The sequence below is a fragment of the Felis catus genome, chromosome A1 (genome assembly GCF_018350175.1).
Source record: "Felis catus isolate Fca126 chromosome A1, F.catus_Fca126_mat1.0, whole genome shotgun sequence".
Taxonomy (NCBI): Eukaryota; Metazoa; Chordata; class Mammalia; order Carnivora; family Felidae; genus Felis; species Felis catus.
In genome coordinates this window covers 35,626,296-35,645,572 of record NC_058368.1, presented here as the reverse complement: position 1 = coordinate 35,645,572, position 19,277 = coordinate 35,626,296, and the positions used below count along the sequence as shown (strand labels likewise).

General features: G+C 38.6%; 1 long non-coding RNA gene across 2 annotated transcripts; it reads right to left on the bottom strand.

Annotated features, from left to right (window-relative positions):
- Positions 1 to 231: 231 nt before the first annotated feature.
- Positions 232 to 17,320, bottom strand: LOC123383769. Of its 2 annotated transcripts, none has more exons than XR_006593955.1 (4): positions 17,224 to 17,320; positions 16,444 to 16,519; positions 1,267 to 1,402; positions 232 to 281 (listed from the first exon to the last, which is right to left on the bottom strand). It is a non-coding gene; the product is annotated as an uncharacterized LOC123383769 (long non-coding RNA). The 2 variants fall into 2 exon arrangements; XR_006593957.1 differs by having other exon boundaries at positions 17,261 to 17,320.
- Between the last annotated feature and the right edge of the window lie 1,957 nt (positions 17,321 to 19,277).

Genomic DNA, 19,277 nt, shown 5'->3' with positions numbered 1-19,277 from the left:
CCTCCTCCCTTTAGGCTAGAACAGGGACACGGCACCAACTCAGGTTTCAGGAGGAAAGAAAAATAACCCAGGGGAAGGTGGAGAAGAAGACAAAAGAAATCTGGCTCCCCACAATACTTTGCAAAGTGGGGCTACTCAACAAGCCTATACCAGCCAGACGTGAGAGAGAAAGAAACCTCTGTCTTATTGAAGGCATATTTTTGGGTATCTTTTTGTTATAAAAACTTAGCACTTACCTTAACATTTATAGTAGATACCAAGATTTGCTTGCTGTAATAAATCTTTGTCAAGAATGTAAACAATAATAAAAGAATGTAAACAGTAATGTTAATATCCTCTGTTTAAGAAATAGAGATTGAATTATCAAAACTTTGAAAGATTTAAGTTTTTGGAAATATCATATACATAAACATTAGCTTTGTCCTTGAATTTTGCATTTAATAAATGATGAGTAGCTTCACCTCCCTTCCCCCCATATCATCAAATATTCTTTGGAAACATTCTTTTTAATGATACAACATCTGGGTATACATAATTTATTAATGAATCTCCATGTTTTTGGGTATTTAAATCATTTCCAGAATTTTGTTTTATTTATAGTGCTGCCATAAATATCTTGGTACATAAATATTGGTCTTTATCTTTTATAATTTCCTAAGGATGGAGTCTTAGAGGTAGAATATGCTATATTACCTTTTCTCTTTTTTTCCAATACTGAACCACCCAAGTCTCATCTTCAAACAGTCCCAATATCAAAACTTCTCCCCATGTATTCAACATAGAAAATATTTTACAATTCAAGTCTTATCCAAATTTGCTTCTAGAATCAAAACCATTCTCTATAATATGCACCACAGTATCCTCCCCAATTAGCACACAATTTACCTTTTACAACCTCATCTTTTGTTATAACTGTTTATGGACATTCTACTCCAATTCAAATACTTTACTCTTTGTACCTTAACGTTTCCTACCTTCATGCCCTTTTGCCTGAGTGCAATACCTTTTTATCTTCTTTCCAAATAATCATACTCTACCCATTCTTCAAGATATCATTTCACATCTACATCCTTTGTTTGGACTTCCTGGAGCTTCAGTGCAGATGGATATCTGCTACTGTGGAACGATTGAAGAACTTCTGTTTTTACTACATATTTGGCATATATTTCATGTGACACCTCGAGAATAGCCCTAAATGGCCACCCTTGTATGGTTCTTGAACGTTACACGAGTATATGTGTAAAGGATATGTTTGGAGGTACTTACTTTCCCACAGCCTTGTAAGGGTCAGCTGTAGATTCCAGATGTCCACAAACCTCCATCCAAACTGATTAATGACAGATGAACTTCTGTGCCGACAGAAAACAATGCGGATGGACTATAATGGTAAGGAGGATGCTGCCTGAAAGAAAAGAGAGACACAATGCTGGTCATCACAAAGTGATGAACTCTAGAGTTAAGAGTCAGGCTGTGTTGGCTATGTTCATGTACGCCAGGAGAGAAAACCAGGCAAGACAGAAAGGAATTCAAAGCAAAGAATTCTCAGATTAGAGAATTTGTCACCACGAGAGGAAGAGATTATGTGCCTGTCTCAATTCTTAATATCATTCCACTTTCCAGTTCTAGTTTACCTGAAATGCATCCATATTACTTTTTCTTCTTTGATAGAGTCTTACAATAAATCACCATTTTATGTGAGTTATCTTGAATGGGTTTCTATTTCATGTGGTTTAAAGAAACTCAAACAGGACAAGTACAACTAGGGGTCTAAGTTCTTTAACAGTAGGAAAAATATCTTATATTGCCTCTCCTGCAGCACGGTCATATGAATTAGTTTGAACAATTTCTTAAAATTATGTTTGTCTCTTTATAATCTCATATGTCTATCACAAATGATATCCTCTCCAGAAATATACCGTATCATCTATATATTCTTACAACTTCAACATTTATATGGGTCTGATTGGATTGGAGTCCCAGTTCTATCATTTACTAGCTGTGAAATCTCACTATAAAGTGAGAGGATTATGCCAGAAGGCTGCCAGAAAGCCGTTTATACCACTGGGATTAGAAACCATGATTAACCACCAGGGGAAGAATTTGAGTTAGCGGCCTAACAACTACATCCATAATTTTCCCACTGAGCAAGAGCCACGCATAGAATATATAGAGCATATGAAAATATTATTCCATTTAGAGCTAGAAGATCTAGCACTCTACTCAGATACAGGGTGCATTCATATAAAATATCATTTAAAGGAAAACAAAATAGATGTAAAGTTGGAAGGTAATTGAGATAATGCCACTAAATGAAATAAAATAAAATCTGAGACAGATAATGATATCTTTAAGGTAATGCATTATCCAGTTTGTTATAAATGTTCATATTTAACACATATACTTAGCTGGGCAGTATGTAACAAGAGCTCATACTTACAGAGTTCTTCCTACACTATCATCATTGTACGTACTTACCACATGTATTGTATAAATCAACCCTCAAGCAATCCTATGATTGGAATTCTGCAATATTTCCCATTATATAGAAGAAAAAAAAGGAGGTTTAGGCAATAAAATTATCTTTACAAGGATTCGAACACAAATAATCTCTGATTTATATTCATATCAAACTATATCATTCCATTTGTAACTTCCATTTGGCATGTAAGGGTGAAGAACAACGGCAAAGTCTTATTTATATATATATATATATGGATGTTTCTTGCTCACATCTGCTGGTGTGGGACCTCCAGAGCCTTGTAAAGTTCAATCTAGTTACTTCTAGGAGCGTCAGGAGGGTATTTCGTATGTGTTAATGACCAAATCTGATGGGCCACCATGGGGTACGGCAATTACTCGGGGTCAGATAATTGAAAGGACTCTCAGGATTCTAACAAGATATACTCATGAAAGATTTATTACAAGCAAAGGATACACGGCACCAGGAGCAAGAAAGCACAAAGCAACATTACAGAGGTCTGGAACACCTGGGCACAGCTTCCAAAGTCTTCTCTCAATTGTGCAGAACATGCTCCATCTGGGAGTCATGGCTACCAATAGGAGAACAAGGTATCTGTTTTAGGGAAGATGAGGCACAAGTTTGCTTGGAAGTTTTTATGCTACACTGATCTCACGGTCAGAACCAGGCTGAGTGACCAGGTAAACCGGGGTGGGGGTGGGGGGGGACCATCAACCTACACGTTTTCACTAAATGCAGACTAGCTGACACTGGGTGCCTCCGTGGGAATTTTGGGCTTTAAACAGCAGGTTATAAATCATTAGCTAGTAAATTTCGTTCCTATCTTGACCAAAAGTTTGTACCATGACTTCCTGGGGATCCTTGGAGATGAGGTGTAATGTAATCTTATTTCTACATATGTGGATTTGTCCCGTGAGAAGTTCTTCCCTTGCTCTGCTCCAGTACTGTCCAATAAACTTTCTGTAAAGATGGAAATATTCTTTACCTGTGATGCATCATATGGTAGCAACTAGGTGTAGTTACTAGTGGGTGTTTCACACTTGAAATGTAGGCAGTGTGAAGAACTGAATTTCAAATTTTATTTCAGTTTGAAGCACCACAGGTGGATATTGGTGATTATATTGAACAATGAAGCTACAGTCTCTCCCAGGGCTGAACTTGGCTAATGTCTGTCGGACACACTGTGCCCACTGGCACCACTGAGGCTTCCATTTGGTACTGCCTTTCCTTCTCGGTAGTGCCGCTTCTGGTAGGCATTGCTGCTACATCTGATAGGTATGGCTCTGTCTGCTGGGCACCTCTATGCCCTCCACGGGGTATGGTGGTGGATGTTCTAAGGCATCCAAGGACAGTTGTAGGCACTGTGGGTCACCTAGCCAACGGAGATGTCATACCCCCACTTGCTTGCTGGCAGAACCTCCCTCTCATTGTAGAAGTTGAAAATCCTAGATTCTCATTTTTTTCCACCCTCCTTTGCATGTGGCCCAACGCTGGTGAATGCAACATGAAAGACTGTCCGCTTTGGTTGCTAAGAAAGATTTCCTCAGTAATGCAACAGAGATGCATGGTATGAAACAACCTTCTTCGAGCACACATTGGGACTGTGGCGATCCCCATAGCACTGCAAGGGGTAAATCTGAAAACTGAGTCAATGCTTTGAGGATGGCAGTGTAGAAGGAGCCTGGCTTCTGATGAGTTTGCATGACTGAACCAATCCAGGCAGTAGCTACTTCCTGTTTTCTCAATATGCTTAATGACACAATTGTGTTTCAAATAGCACCCTGGTTTTAGTTAAAGCTGGTACTCTCCAAAGACATGACTACATGGTGGGCTGGGGTAGAAAACAAGTTTAATTGGTAACACTGTATTTTACTCAGAATTACTCCTACTGAGGCCTTGTTACTTAAAAACACCACCACGATTAACTTTAAAAGCTGATGGGAGGTAAGAAAATTTAGACCCTCTCAAGAGGCACGACAGTACAGAACTGTCACCGGAGAGAGGTACAGTCTTTGCAACCGCATGTTGGAACACTGATGGAAACCCAAACACAGTGCACAAAACAACAAAAGCAAAACAAAACAGAGAGAAAAGGAAGTGAAAGAAAAATGGAGGGACTATATGGAGTGACAAAGTGTTGTCAGAAAGAGGAACCCATCTCCGATTTTAATGTTATTGTTGCTGTTCACGTTACCCTTCTCTTCCTTGCCTCTTTGCTTCCTGCTTTGTCTAAATGTATTACTTCACCTCATTTGCTTAGGAGAAACAAAATACTCTAGAGGGGAGGCACTTCTGGGACCATTCTCTGCTCTCACTGTCCTCCTTCCAAGAGGCCATGACATTCTGCATTGTTTTTCCCTGAGCAAGTCATTCTTCTTTAGCACGTATATATGTAGAAATACAACGTAGTATTGCTTTCAGGTTTTTGACCTTTATCCACCTTAAAACATAAACGTTTCACCTGGATTAAGAGTTAATACAAAATCCATTGATTAAATATACTATTGGCTGATTTTCTTATCGATGGAAAACTACTTACTATTCTTAACAAAATAACAAAAAAATCAAAGTGTTATACATACACAGAGTTTACAAGAGTCAAATTGTTCTACAAGTCTTGTTAAATGATTCTTGCCCTGGTCCAGAATACTCAGACAACCATATTCAACTCTTGTAGCTGATTTGTTTGGTATTTACCTCCAAAATTCTAAATGTTTATAACACTGCTTATTTTTATAATTTAGATTTTATTACCTTGATTTTACACTAATGGGAGACAAAGTTTTAACTCCTTGTTCCACAAACACCTGCCTCTACTGCACACTGCCATTCCTTCCATCTGTTCGATACAGTTCTATCGTAATTTTGATCGGATCAATATTTATTAGGACTCTGAGACCTCTATCAGTGTTGGATTATATAGTGATCAATGATTTTTTTCCTGTGCAACTTTTTGTTTCCTTTGGAGTTAATATTAGTTGTTATGTTTAGTTTTGCATGTGTCTATAATTAATGTACACCTAGAACTTCTCCTAACCATATAAATACCCTCTGAATCCATATAGACAATTGATATTCTCTCAATTTCATTTTAAAGCAGTTTCCATCAAAACCCTGTGAGGGGCACCTGGGTGGTTCAGTCAGTTAGATGTCCAACTCTTGATTTCGGCTTAGTTTGTGATCTTATCATGGTTGGTGGGATCGAGCCCTGCCTCGGGCTTCATGCTGACAGTGTGGATCCTGCTCGGGATTCTCTCTCCCTCTCTCTCTGCCCCTCCTCCATGCACATGCACAGTTGCGCATTCTCTCTTTAAAAATGTAAACAAACATTAAAAAAAAAAAAAACAAAAAAACCCTGTGATCTGCTCCAAAGTAGAGTGGTTGCCTTTCATGCTGAATGACTTACAGGCATGGTCTTTTGCTTTCTTATAATCTGAGTTCCAAGAAATGGAACCTAATTCCTGGTTTCAGGATCCCATGTCTTTCTCTTTCTTAATTTTCTTTCTCATTTTGATGAAGCCCCCTGTTGGTTTGTTTCCTGAGTCAAGTTTAATGGAAGGTAACATTTTTGAGAATTTATTCACACCTCACATTTGATAATTTCCTGGGAACAGGATTCTAGGTGAAAAATAATTTTCCTTCAGAATTTTACCAACAGTGAGGAACTGTCATCTAGTCCTCAGTCTGTTTACTGCAGTCTAATGCCATTTTGAGTCTTGATTTCTTACGTAAGTCAGAGGTTAGTAAATTATAGTCTGTGGCTAAATCTAGCACACAGCCTGTTTTTGTTAATAAAGTTTTATTGCAACACAACCATGCTCATTTATTTACATAGTGTTTATGTCTGCTTTCACACTATAACAGCAGAGTTGGATAGTTTTGACACTTACTGTACAGCCCTCAAATTCTAAAACATTTATGTTCTGACTCTTTATAGGAAAGTGTGCCAATCCCAGATATAAGTGCTGGGTTAGTTCCCTCTTTAAAATTTTGTAAGGTTTTTGTCCCCAGTGTTTTAAGTATCTTGGTTTATGTTCATTCATTGTGTTGAGCAGTGTCCTTCATTTCTGATATATCATCTTGAGTTACTCTCCACTAAAATTTCTTCTTTTATACTTTCCTTGTGTCATTTTTGGAGCATCCATCATTTGAACCATTCTGTATCCTTTCTCTCCCTTTTTGTTTAAAACCTCTGAGCTTTTTACTCTAATTTCTGGGATAGTAACTTCTTTTTTTTTATTTTTTAAATGTTTATTCTTGAGAGAGAGAGAGAGAGAGAGAGAGCGAGCCTGAGCACGGGAGGGTGAGAGAGAGAGAGAGAGAGAGAGAGAGAGAGAGAGAGAGAGAGAGAGGAAGACACAGAATCTGAAGCTGGCTCCAGGCTCTGAGCTATCAGGGCCTTGTTCCACAAACACCTGCCATTCCTTCCACCTGCACAGCTTCCATCTGATAGCTCAGAGCCTGATGCAGGTCTGGAACTCAGGAACTGTGAGATCATAACCTGAGCCAAAGTCAGACACTTACTTGACTGAGCAACCCAGGCACCCCAGTAACTACTTTCTAAAGTTACTATTAAGGTTTTTAGTTCTGCTATCATGTTTTTTTTTTTTAAGTTTTTTTTCAACGTTTATTTATTTTTGGGACAGAGAGAGACAGAGCATGAACGGGGTAGGGGCAGAGAGAGAGGGAGACACAGAATCGCAAACAGGCTCCAGGCTCTGAGCCATCAGCCCAGAGCCTGACGTGGGGCTCGAACTCATGGACCGCGAGATCGTGACCTGGCTGAAGTCGGACGGTTAACCGACTGCGCCACCCAGGCACCCCTCTGCTATCATGTTTTAATTTAAAAAGTTAAAAAAAAAAAAGCTTTCTGTTCCCACTTCAATATATTCTCCTTCCTCTCCAAGGATAATTATTGTTAGTTTTCTTTTTCTCTTTCCTTCATAGCCTCTGTCTTCCATGTGTTTTGTTTTCTAATTTTTATTTTGGGCTCTGATTTTCATGTGTGTTGCCTTCCTCAAGTGTTGATGATCCTTGGTTCATATTTAATGTGGGGAACTAAATAGTTGTTTAAAGCTTATGCTTGTGCATTGGCTTACCATTGTGGAGTCACTATTGTGATTTGAAAGGGACTTTTCAAATATGAGATTTTACAGCAGCCTAAGAACATTTCCTTGTGAATCACTTGCTATGATGCTTCAGATAGTTGTGATATCTTTGGCAGTTTCCTGAATTTCCCGCACTGCTTGATTCTTTGAAAACTGACAGCAAATCTAAGTAGCAGCCATGTCTCTCTCTGACCTGCACTTTTCTAGTTCTTCCAACTGTTTCATAAGCAGCTCATTCTCTGTATTGAATCCCCTCCTGACTGGCACAGAGTCTAAGTGCTCCTTGCATGGACTTTCAGCTACTCCTTCTGTGTTTATCCTCTACCCCAATTCTAGAGGAAACTTGGTAAATTGGGTTGCTTCTCAGTTTTCCTCCACTTCAGACTTCCTCAGATTTGATAAACCAATCATCACTTGTTCACATGCTTTGCAGACTCAAACATTTTGATGCCAAGGACTCCTCTGCATCGCTTTGTTCTTGGGGGCCGCCTTTTATAACAATTTCATTTTCTGTCTGTCATTCTATAGTGGGTTTTGGGAGGAAGCAGAGGAATTCCATCCTGCATTCAGTCCACCTCTGTTCTACATCAACTCTCCCATTCACTCTTGAACTGCTCCAAGTTGAACACTGGCTTCCTCTCCAGACTTATTTTGTACCACTTTTTCCTTTATTCCAGCTACACTGACCTTGGTAACAGTCCTTGAACCTACCAAGGTCTTCCCTGATTCAGGATCCTTGGCATATGCTGTTGTTTTAGCCTAATCCCTCTTCACATCCTCTATAAGCCTAAATATGCATCTCTTCTTTACATCTCTCAGAGAGGACTTCTCTGGCTACCCTCCCATATAAATTAGGTTATCTCCTTTTTTCTCTCATAGAACTTAATTCTTTTCCTTTATGGAACTTCTATTTAAAGTCATATTTGTTTATTTGTTTGATATCTATCTCTCCTACAAGAGTTTAAGCTTTATACCTACTATACATAATAATATCTCCATCGATAATGGAGTAAAGAAAAAATTATTTGTAAGAAAACTTAACAACAGTATTACACGTTGCCTGGTCTGGCTGCTGGGATAGCAGCAATGTTGTTCAAACAGAAAGGACACCACAAAAGATCAATTTCTTAAAAGACTCACCCTCAAAATATAATTTTTCCCATCCTCTTTAAATCCACACACTATTATCGAGGAAAAAGAACAGGACCAATTTATAGGCTAGGAAGCTTAGTATCCTCATAAGCCTTTTCTTCCTTTTTTTTCTTTTTTCTTTTTTCTTTTTTTTAAACTGAAGAAACCCATTCATTTGCTCTTTCATCCCCTTAGGCTTAAGCCTGTTGAAAAAACTTCCTTAATAATGTTGAAATAAAAAAAAAAAAAAAAGAAAAAGGGAAAGTGATGAGAAAATTAATATAATGAAATAATCAATGCAAATGACATTCTATTGTCCAGGAAAAAACCCTCAATCAACTCTCTTAGAATTACTGAATCTGATGGGTAATTGTGGCTTAATTTCTAATTGTAAGATCAAGGCACGCTGTCAAAAGCACTGCCAACATTAAAGAGACATTTTATGGTGCTCATTTTAAGGTGGAACTTTAAAGAAATCGAAAACCATTAATCAAACACATAAATCATCCACACCAAGTATTAATTGAAAACCCCTAAATCTGGTAAAACTAAAATTTATATTCAGCATCAAAGAACATGTATCAATGCTTTATTTTTCTCAAGTTTTCAAAAGCATGAGAAGTTTGGGACAAATTTTTTATGATTTCACACTATATCCATATGAGTAGTTTGTATGTCACACAGCTAAAGGATCAGTTTTTGTAGGGAGGTGGAGAAGAAATTAATTTATATTATTTGTTCTATGAAAATATAGAACAATGTACCCATCGTTTAAATTCTCCTATGTTGTTTGGGGAAAACAATCTGACACTATTTTCTATATGTGCACACATAGCAGATTACAGTTTATAAAGTGCTTTCCCATGTATCCCTCATTTGACAGTAAATTTTATTTTTATCATAATTCCTCAACCTCATTAGACCTTATAAAATCATGTGAATGGGTGAAACAATCATTAAGGTTCTTTCCAGCTTTGATTCTATTATGTTTTCAAACAGTGGCTCTGCCTAATGGCAAACACAGCTCAGTAAATTCCTCTCCTCTGTGTGTTTCTGTTTGTCTCCGTCACTTTGGTGTTCTCCCAGTAGACACGTGGAGGGGCATGCTGATTAAATTAGTCAAATTAACTCTTTGCCTGACTCCATCCTCATTAGGCTAATGAGAAGACTCAGGAGTACATCTGTATGTCTCAGTCGTCTTAGGTCAGAAGTACTGTCACTAAGAGCACCAATGAAAAGTGGTAACTGTGACACTCTTTAGGAGTTTTTTTTTTCTTCTTCCTCTTCTGGCAGCTCATTTTCCATCCTATCTCAAGAGGGAGCATGTGGCTCTGCTGAATAGACGCTGTAATGTGTTGGGCAATCTCATTTTCTCTGCTGGATCATTGTAAAAGAAGGTGTAATTTTGTTTTCTCCCCCAGGAAAGAGTTTCGTGGGTAGGCAAGTGTGAGAGATGTTGAACAAGAATTAATCAAAGGCGGGGGGGGGGGCATCCTATTATAACCATAAGGTGCTGTAAAGTGATAGATCTTAATGATGGAGTAGCCATGTGAGTAGCTGCTCCACAGATTTGTTTTGATTAAGCATGTGTTTGTATGTACGGGATGAGAGAAGATGAATTTGGAGATAGATTTGGGGGAAAGACAGATGAGGAAGGGAGAGGCAACAACCAGTTTCAAAGGTTGAGTGCCCTTTGATTCTAAAAGGCATACTGCTCTCCCAATTACCCAGCAGAGTATGGGTTTCCCTTGCTATCTGGAATAGAGCCTTCCTATTAAAACTTTCATAAGCTGAAATGAAGCAGTCACCATTAATTTATATGGAAAAAATTTTGAGCATTCCCAGACCCCAAAAATAACCTCTCTAAGCCTCTTCTGATACCTTAGGACACATCTTGCTCACAGATGCACAGAACGAATCAAGATAAAGCACAGATGCTCACAAAGCTCAAAGCTATGACAGCTTGATGCTGAGACACTGAGTGTAGCTCCCAGGGAAGGAGCGTGGTGGGTCCCCCTTGCCACTCTGGGTACATGCTGCCTTCATAACTGCTCATTGCAAAACAAATGCTGAACATTATTTTTGCCTTTTCTTGCTTTCATGCTAGTGAAAATCTCAGTGGAATTCTTCCGGTTTGCGAAAACAGGTACAAGCGTAGGTCTTTCATAAAAGTGAAGTGGTGTGAGATAAACCTTTGAGAAGGAGGGGATACTTGTATCCATTTGACTGACATTTGAGACACACTAAGCATGAACCTTAAAGCTTCACACTGACCAAATGATTGTCTGTACTTGGATACACTTATAAAACGTAAAACACTGAGGGTTGATAGCAAAGTGGCCTGCAAATGGCAGGTGCCAAATGTATGTTTCTGAAAGGACAGAAGGACACTATGAGCAATAGCTGTGCTAAGATATTAGAGCTGGCTGAGTGCCAGTGGTTGATGGCAGTAACCTATACAGCAGCTTCCTCTGGATGAGCAAATAGTGTGGCTGAAAATATGGTCATATAACAAAGATTATGGTCCATTAATGATGAAAGCCCTTTATTGGTTTTCCAAAAGGAAGAAAAGTTTGCTATCTCTAACCCTGTGAATACTGGGTGAGGCAGAAGGTTCTTTCTTCAGGGCTCTCAGGGGTACAGCTTTATCACAACATAGGCTTTGGAGTAGAGAATGTGCATATATACAACCAATAGATGTCTAATATTTGGGAAATTATGACAAAATGGAGTCTTTGAAAAGTATTATTTTTTTTTTTGAATTGTGGCTTTATAGGGCACAAAAAAACAAAAACAAAACACACCTTTTTTTAGTTCAAATCTTAATACTTCCTTGTTGTGTGACATTCTCCTGGACAGCTCAGAGCACTGATCAGTGGATCCCAGAGCTGTGTTTATGGCTCTGTGGCAGCTGAGAAAGTTGTCTGTTGGGAGCTGTAGCTGATCCAAGGAGTACCTGGCACTATTCCTACATCAACAAAGTCTAAGTTTCTACACCTCCTGACTTTTTATTTGCCCACATCTTGCCAAGATGCTTAGCCATTGTGGAATGCCTAGATCTATCTTTGCAGTAGGGATCAGGGATAGTACAGGGACAATTTCCATGGGAAAACCAAGTGTTTTTGGTAATGGAACACTTGTTTGGTCACCACACTGTTTCAGATTTCACTGGATTTATGTCTTGGCTCTACCTCCTACCACTCGTCTGTTCTGTCATTCTCTCTATGTATAAATTAGAATAATCAAACAACCTACATTATAAGGTCACTGTGAAGACTACATCAAATAATCTATCCAAAATGTTTATCCTCTGCCTAGCATGTAGTAAGCACACAATAAGTGCTAGCTGCAATTAAAAATGTAATCCACTAGGGCTGGAGCTGTTCCTTGAATCTCAAAGTATTCTAGTGATTAATGATACAACTTTATTTGAGGAAATAAAATCCCCGTAGCCAAGAGGAGGCCTCATAACTACTGTGGGGCTATGGAACTAGAATGGTTCCTTGAAGATTGGGATTTCTACATTGTCACTCTTGCAAAATGAGGAGGATGATTTTTCTCCATTTTTCTCCATTGGGGGAAGGGATAAGCCAGAAAAGTGACTTAAGCCCTACAGTACAATGGAGTTTGGTACTGTAGTGAACACTAGCCCACGCCTCCCCTGTGGGCACAGAGGAATGGACTTTTAAAGTGGTACTGGAAGTTTTGTAGGAGTTTATTATTAGGTATGGCAAGCATTCCTGACCAAATCATGTTCAAAGGCCCAGAAGTTTACGAACATAGAACAAGCTCAGGGAAATGTGAGGAAGGATTGTTGGTGATATATTACCTGGGGCAAGAGTGAGGTGCAGCCTGAAAACTTGGAAAGATTACCCTCCAAGTATTTCTATGAAACAAACATTTAATATATCAGAGCAAAGATACAGGATTATCTTAAAGAGGCAGAATACCTCCCAAGCTAAACCTGAATGGAAAGTATTAATAAGACAAGAAAAAAAAAATGTCTTAATCTGAAAGTCAGTTGGCCAGCCAGAGGGCAGGTCAAAGGGGTCAAAGATGGACTTTGCAACTCTAGCTCTGTGCAAAAGACCGGATTTTCTGAACCATGAGCCCAGGACCTAGCCTGTGCAACACAGATGTCCCACAGGATTCTGGTGAATTGACCACCATTCAGGTTAGGCAGTAACCTATCCATCAAGTAACCTTCTGATGAGGATTGTTCTGCTCAGATCTATCCGTGAAGAGTTAGAGTTTTGATTATAAGTGAATAAATGGACATTCTGGAATTTTAATGTCGGACGTATGAGTTGCTCTGAGTTATGTGCCTGAGCCCAATAATCTCTGAATATACTGGCCCTGAATTTTCAACCTCCATATCCATGACCCAGACCCTTGATGACCATACCAATGTTTTCCCTCTCTACGGGAACCTGTCTGAGGCCAGATGGCTTTTCCCAGGAAGTATCATTCTGTCTTTTTCCATCTGTAGTATGCATATGACAGGACCATAAAGGGAAGTCAAGACCTTTACCTATGCAGGTAGTGCAAATATTGTTACCATTACCACTGAAATACCTGTGGAGATTTGAAACTTGCCTCTGAATTTGAACTTCTTTCCCAAGTCTTCCAAATACTAAAAATGAAAGTCTCTACAATAGAACTTTTCTACTTAGAGCAACTCAAGTATAAAAGACAAGTCTCCTTTACAAAAACAATCTCAGCTACTATATTCAAAATGGGAATGTGTTAAGATGAAGTTTGGGAAAAAAATAAAACTAATGTCAATGCTGTCAATTGCCATGAAAGCAGAGCCTTGAGCAGATTCCGGAATGATCTAGGGCACCACTGATCATAAATACTATCCAGGTCTTACATTTGTAAGTGCTTTTAATCGTTTCTAAGATTCTTTTATTTAACTCAAATCATTTCATATTCGTAAGAACCCAGTGAGGTAGTAGACAAGTGAATATTATTATTCCTATATGAATGTTGAGGAAACTAAAAAGGAGCTTATAGGGCTTCCCTATATAGGGCCTCAAATAAATGGCTCATTAGTGGAAGTGCAGAGAAGAGGGTAAAACCTCACCTCTATTCTCTGTGTGTTTCCCCCCAGGACACCATCCTGTTTGCTCATGTTTACTTTGGCTGTTGACAATAATCATGGCTGCAGAATTGATGGCAGAACAGAACAATCCGCATAGATAGCAACAATGAATAAGACTGTGCCATAATCTGTTTATTTCAGGTCTGTAGAGTTTCATAGAGCCTAGGTAAATTTCAGCTCTCATCATCATTCAGATTAGTTTGTGGGAACAGGTCTCAATTAACATGCTCACTCCGACCCTTAATTATGCATTGTTTTCCCACAAATTGACATGGAATCAACTTTGTATAATCAGTTCCCTATTCACACATTTTTCAAGATGTTTAGCCGGGGATGGAAGTCTAGTTTGTTGTCATGGAAAAGTTTGGTTCTCATAGAGGCATCAAATCTGTAATTCTGGTCTTTTCATTACAGTCTCAGATAAAAAAAAAAATATCACCTTATCCTTTCCAACACAAGTCTCAAAATGGCTATGTATTCTTTTATAAACCCTTTTTACTTTGTTGCAGCTTCCTTCTGAGACTTCTGTTTTTCACTGATTCCACTCTGGGCGGTTGAAAAATGCTAAAACATTTTTCTTTTTCATCAGATCTGTTCTCTTCAAATCCCTCTGCTGCCTTTCCAAACCACATTTAAACTTTGTGGATTTTTTTTTTCTTTGAGATTACTATCAAACTGAATTTTTAAACCAAAAGAAATAATGACTATAATGCAACTCCTCAATTTTCAGCAATAAATAATTCTGGCAATGAGCAGGAAAAGAAAATTAAACTCCTGAATTCATTTCCATACTACGCTGGGAAGAATAACTACAGATTCTCCTCTGTAAATGTCTTAGTATAGAACTTGGCATTTTGCTAAGTTTTATTTTCCCCCCAAGTGTGTGAATTATCTAGCCAAAAATTTCTATAAAGGTAAATGTGAACTAAATGGGGAAGGGGGAGGTGGAAGGGGAGGGAGGAGGAGGAGAAGGAAGAAGCCGCGCTCAGCATAAGATGGTGTTATGCAATCATCTGCCATGATACTGCCTAGTAGGGGATGAGGCAGGATTTTGTTTTTCTTTTTACATCCATAAAAGCAGGAAGCTCTGAAAGTTTCTGCCTTCTTTAGAATAGCATGTGATAGATCTGGCTCCTGCAGTTTCTGCATTTGTCCCAAGGAGTAGGAACTGGTATATAAGGAGCAACCACAGAACAGTTCACCAGAGACTTGTAATCAAATAAAAAAAAATTGAATTTTCATTCTTCCATTTTGTAAATGCACTGCTTACAGAACAAAATGATCAAGGCACTCCACGCACATGTTAAATATTTCTATAGGCAGTCATAAAGGATATTGCCTCTGGAGACAAATGCTTGTGGTATTTTCTATTAATATGCCTCAGGTCAAGACCTGTCCCTCATTGGTACTTTGAGCTATGTTACAGGAAGTCTAGGGCAGGTTGGATATGATCTAGTAAACATCAGCCCATGCTGAACTAAGGGCAATATGTAACCGGATATCTGAATACTCAGGGTAAAATGTTATTTAAATCCCTATCAGCCTCCCTTTAGCAGGAACTGAATGCAATAAGCTTTAAGTTTTCAGAATTACTTTATGGAAAATGACATAAATCAGAAGAAATTAAGATAAAGTACAACTTTTACCAAAGCACATTACAATTAGCATTAACTGTATTGACTGGTCTATAACACAGCACCATTTACCAGTGCAATCTAGACGCATCTGCTTTTCTGTAACTGCTTATTTAGGTGGAAGTTTATGAGTTTTCTATGCTAAGTGTCTTGCTTTAAATCTTTTTCATTCATGTTAGTAAATAGAAATAAGAAGGCTTTCCTTTACAAATTCTGACCAGAAGATCAATGGAATGCCAGTAATATGTTTTTCATGATTAACAGAGGTTAATAAAATGAAGGTGATAAAACTGCTAACTAAATTCAGAAGGCAGAATTGTGACAAGAAGTATTTTTCAGAGGGTTTTTTTTTTTTTTTTCAAAGGAGGTATATTGGAGGACAGCCCTAATGTTGGGATCTAGAATGGTCTAATTTTCCTTGGAAAATCTCCATTTATTGGTTGGTTGAACCCTGTATTCAAAACTTCCTTGGAGGAGGGTGTTTGGTTTTCTCTGCTGCAAAATGACCGGGCTCAAAATCACTTGATTTCAATTGATACTATTTTCTCTGTAAAGCTGCAGAGGCAGCAGGCAGCAATTATTTATGCATTTACTATTTCACTGTCACTGCCCTATACCTTCCAACTGGAACGGCTAAAAACAAACATTTCACATTCGCCAACCTTCACAATGATAGTGATTGGTAATGTTAACTACTGCTACCTTTGCAGATGTGCATGTATGTATCCATCTAGATCTCTCTCTGTGTATAATTGGAAAAAATTTAACTCAAATGGTTATAACTTTGATTTTCAGATAAAATGCAAAGAAATACATTGTTAGCTTTAGACCTGTTGAGATAATTTGAGGCCTAAACATTCACTAATATACTTATTTGCAGCAAAATTCTTCTCTGAATATTTAGTAGATTGAAAATTTGGGGACAGTGAAGGAGTCCTGTACCCATTTATTTGCCACAATATCTACTAAGAGTTCTGAGTACCTCACCTGGTATTGTCATCTTCTTGCTCCAAAAAACTATTTACGGTAGATTACCGCTGAAGACGCATGTAGAGCAGAATTGCTAAAAATAAAAGTAAAAAATTAAAATTTGATAGGCAGGAAGAGAATTATACCCCAAACCTGGGCTAATATTGAATCCTGCAATTTTAGCTCTAAGCTTCCTGAGACAAGAAATAAAACATGATGGATAAATATTTCTCATTATTGAATGCAAGTAAGTAAATCACTTTGACAAGAGCAGCAAGGTTTTACTGATAAAAAAAAACCTGAAGCTGATTCGTCACATGGATTAGTATAGGGAGAATATTGAGCTACATAAAGTCTATCTTGAAGAGGAATTTTTTTTTAAAGCAGAGATGTTCTCGGTATCATTATTTCGTGTATTAATACTTGAAAAAAATACACGTGCTTGCCTACTATTAAAGTGTAACTCAGCTGTGACCATGAACAAAAACGCTGCCTGGGAAGACTGTCACATCCTAGATGTGACACGTCTGCCCAGAGAGTTATATAAACAAAGAAGAGTTGGAAAGAGTTCAGTGTAATAGCAACAACAACGGAAATAAACTCAAGCTAACGGACACCAAACAAAAGCTTCATCTGGGCAAGCAGCTAAGGGAAGTTACTCAGACCAGGCAGAGCCTTATTCTGAGAGACCTCTGCTTCCTGATGGCAAAGGCTTTCCCCTCAAATCTGAAGGTTTTCTGGTCATTTTATCTAAAAATTCTGCCCAGAGCCACAGTTGTTAGCTTCCCCGTTGCTCACCTCAGCCCAAACACCAGGTAAAAGAGCTCTCTTTTACCTCAATTTCTTGGCTCATACAACAGCCTCCACGGAAAAGCCTCCACGGAAAAGCCTCCACGGAAAAGCCTCCACGGAAAAGCCTCCACTGTCCTCCACCCTGCCCTCACCCCCCAAAGCAGGGCAAAACCTACTAACCAGCATGCGCTTAAATACCATGTACTCCATGAGGTCTTCCCTGATTGCCCAAATCTGAGTCAGGTTTGAGTCAGAATCACTCAGTGATTCTCATCCCTGGCTACATATTAGAATCACCTGGTATACATTGCGAACCCACCAAGACCCAGTCTCCACTTTCAGAGATTAAAGCTGGGAGGTTCCTCTTGAATGGGCTGGGCGAAGAACAGGCATGGAGAGTTTTAAAGTTCCCCAGGTGATAACAATGAGCAGGAAATGGCACAAACCTCTGTTCCATATGCTCTATTAGCTCTCTGAAGGTCCTTATCATGACACTTATGAATTCAATTTAATCAAATATTAATTTATTGAGCAGTTACTGTGTGTAAAGGATAATTTAGTAAATAACTAGTGAATAAAGCAGAATCTCTATCTTTATGGAGCTTACCAAGGAGTAGGGAGACAAATACTGAACAAATTATTTATGAGGAATAATTTAAAGGGAAGCACTACAGGGTATGATGATCAGCTATAACAAAAACAGTGATCTAGTGTAGCAGATTGCATTATATTCTGCAATTCTTGACACCCACTCTATTGGAAGTATAAATCTCACCCTTTACCATGGAACTGTGCAGTGTCCCTGCACATGGGGACCTTTCCTGCCTCATTGTTGTTGGGCTTGGTCGTGAGACTTGTTTCGGCCAGTGAAAAGTCAATAAATATGGAACAGACGTTTCATCTGCTCCATGTATTTGACATTTTGTGCTCTAATGACCCACCATGAGGAGAGCATGATATGAGAAGGCTGTGCCCTAGGTTCAACGCAAATGTCTTAGACTTGAACCCAAATTACAGTGGGGAGCCAGGTCTAGCCATCCTTCAGCCTGAGGCAAAACCTCCCATAGGAGTCCAGCCTGGATTAACCAAACTATGCAGAACCTGAAGACCCATGTGCATGAGAACACATTCTTGTTATTGTGAGCCACTGAGTTCTGGAATGGTTTGTTATACAGCATTACTGTGGCAATGGCTGAGTAACATACCAGACTGGGGTTCGGACCACACTGTATTTACCTAAATAAGCCATGTTTATCTTGTTCATCACTATATTTCCTGTTCCTATCACACTGTGTGAGATGTAGCAGGTGCTCAAAAACTATGTGTTGAAGGAATGAAAATACAGTTCCTGACCTTGGTGATCTCATAGGCTAACATGTAAGGCAGTTCCGTGAACAAATAGTTACAGTGTAAAGTGATAAATGCAGTAATAGAGAAGCTATTATAGCATGGAGGTAGAAATCCTTCAAAAGTGTGTTACCTATACCAAGGAAAAGTGTCAAAAACCAAGCACTCAGATTTGAACATAATAAGAAGCACTTATTCTATCATCAGAAGCTCTTATTAAACTTGCTGATGTAAGCTGGGCTACTTTCAAAGTCATATAAATAGACTTATAGTTCCTACCATAACACAATAAATTGTGTGTTTAAAGATTTTCAGCATATTTACTGAAAAAAAAATTTATAATCTACATTGCATGCAAATAAAAGGGCAGTGGGCTTAGAGGTGTAGTGAAATGAAATACCAGAGAGTAGTAGATTGGAAAAGGTGTTTACCCAAAAAAAGGCAAGTTGTTGCTTTGTGAACCAAAATGAGAACTCATGAGAAACTGGACAGAGGAATGCAGAGTGAGAGTTGGAAAGGGGAGGGGAAGATCTCAATATAGGATGTGACTACACCCTATATCCTACTTCGTATTAAAAATAAAGGGCCTTCCCAAATAACCAGTGATCAACTAGAATATTCTCTCTTCTGATGAAGAGTTCTACTTGACCCACCCATCCCTCTTTGCAAGTGGCCCTTTGAGCGCTTATTGATTCTTGGTCAAGGACAAGAGT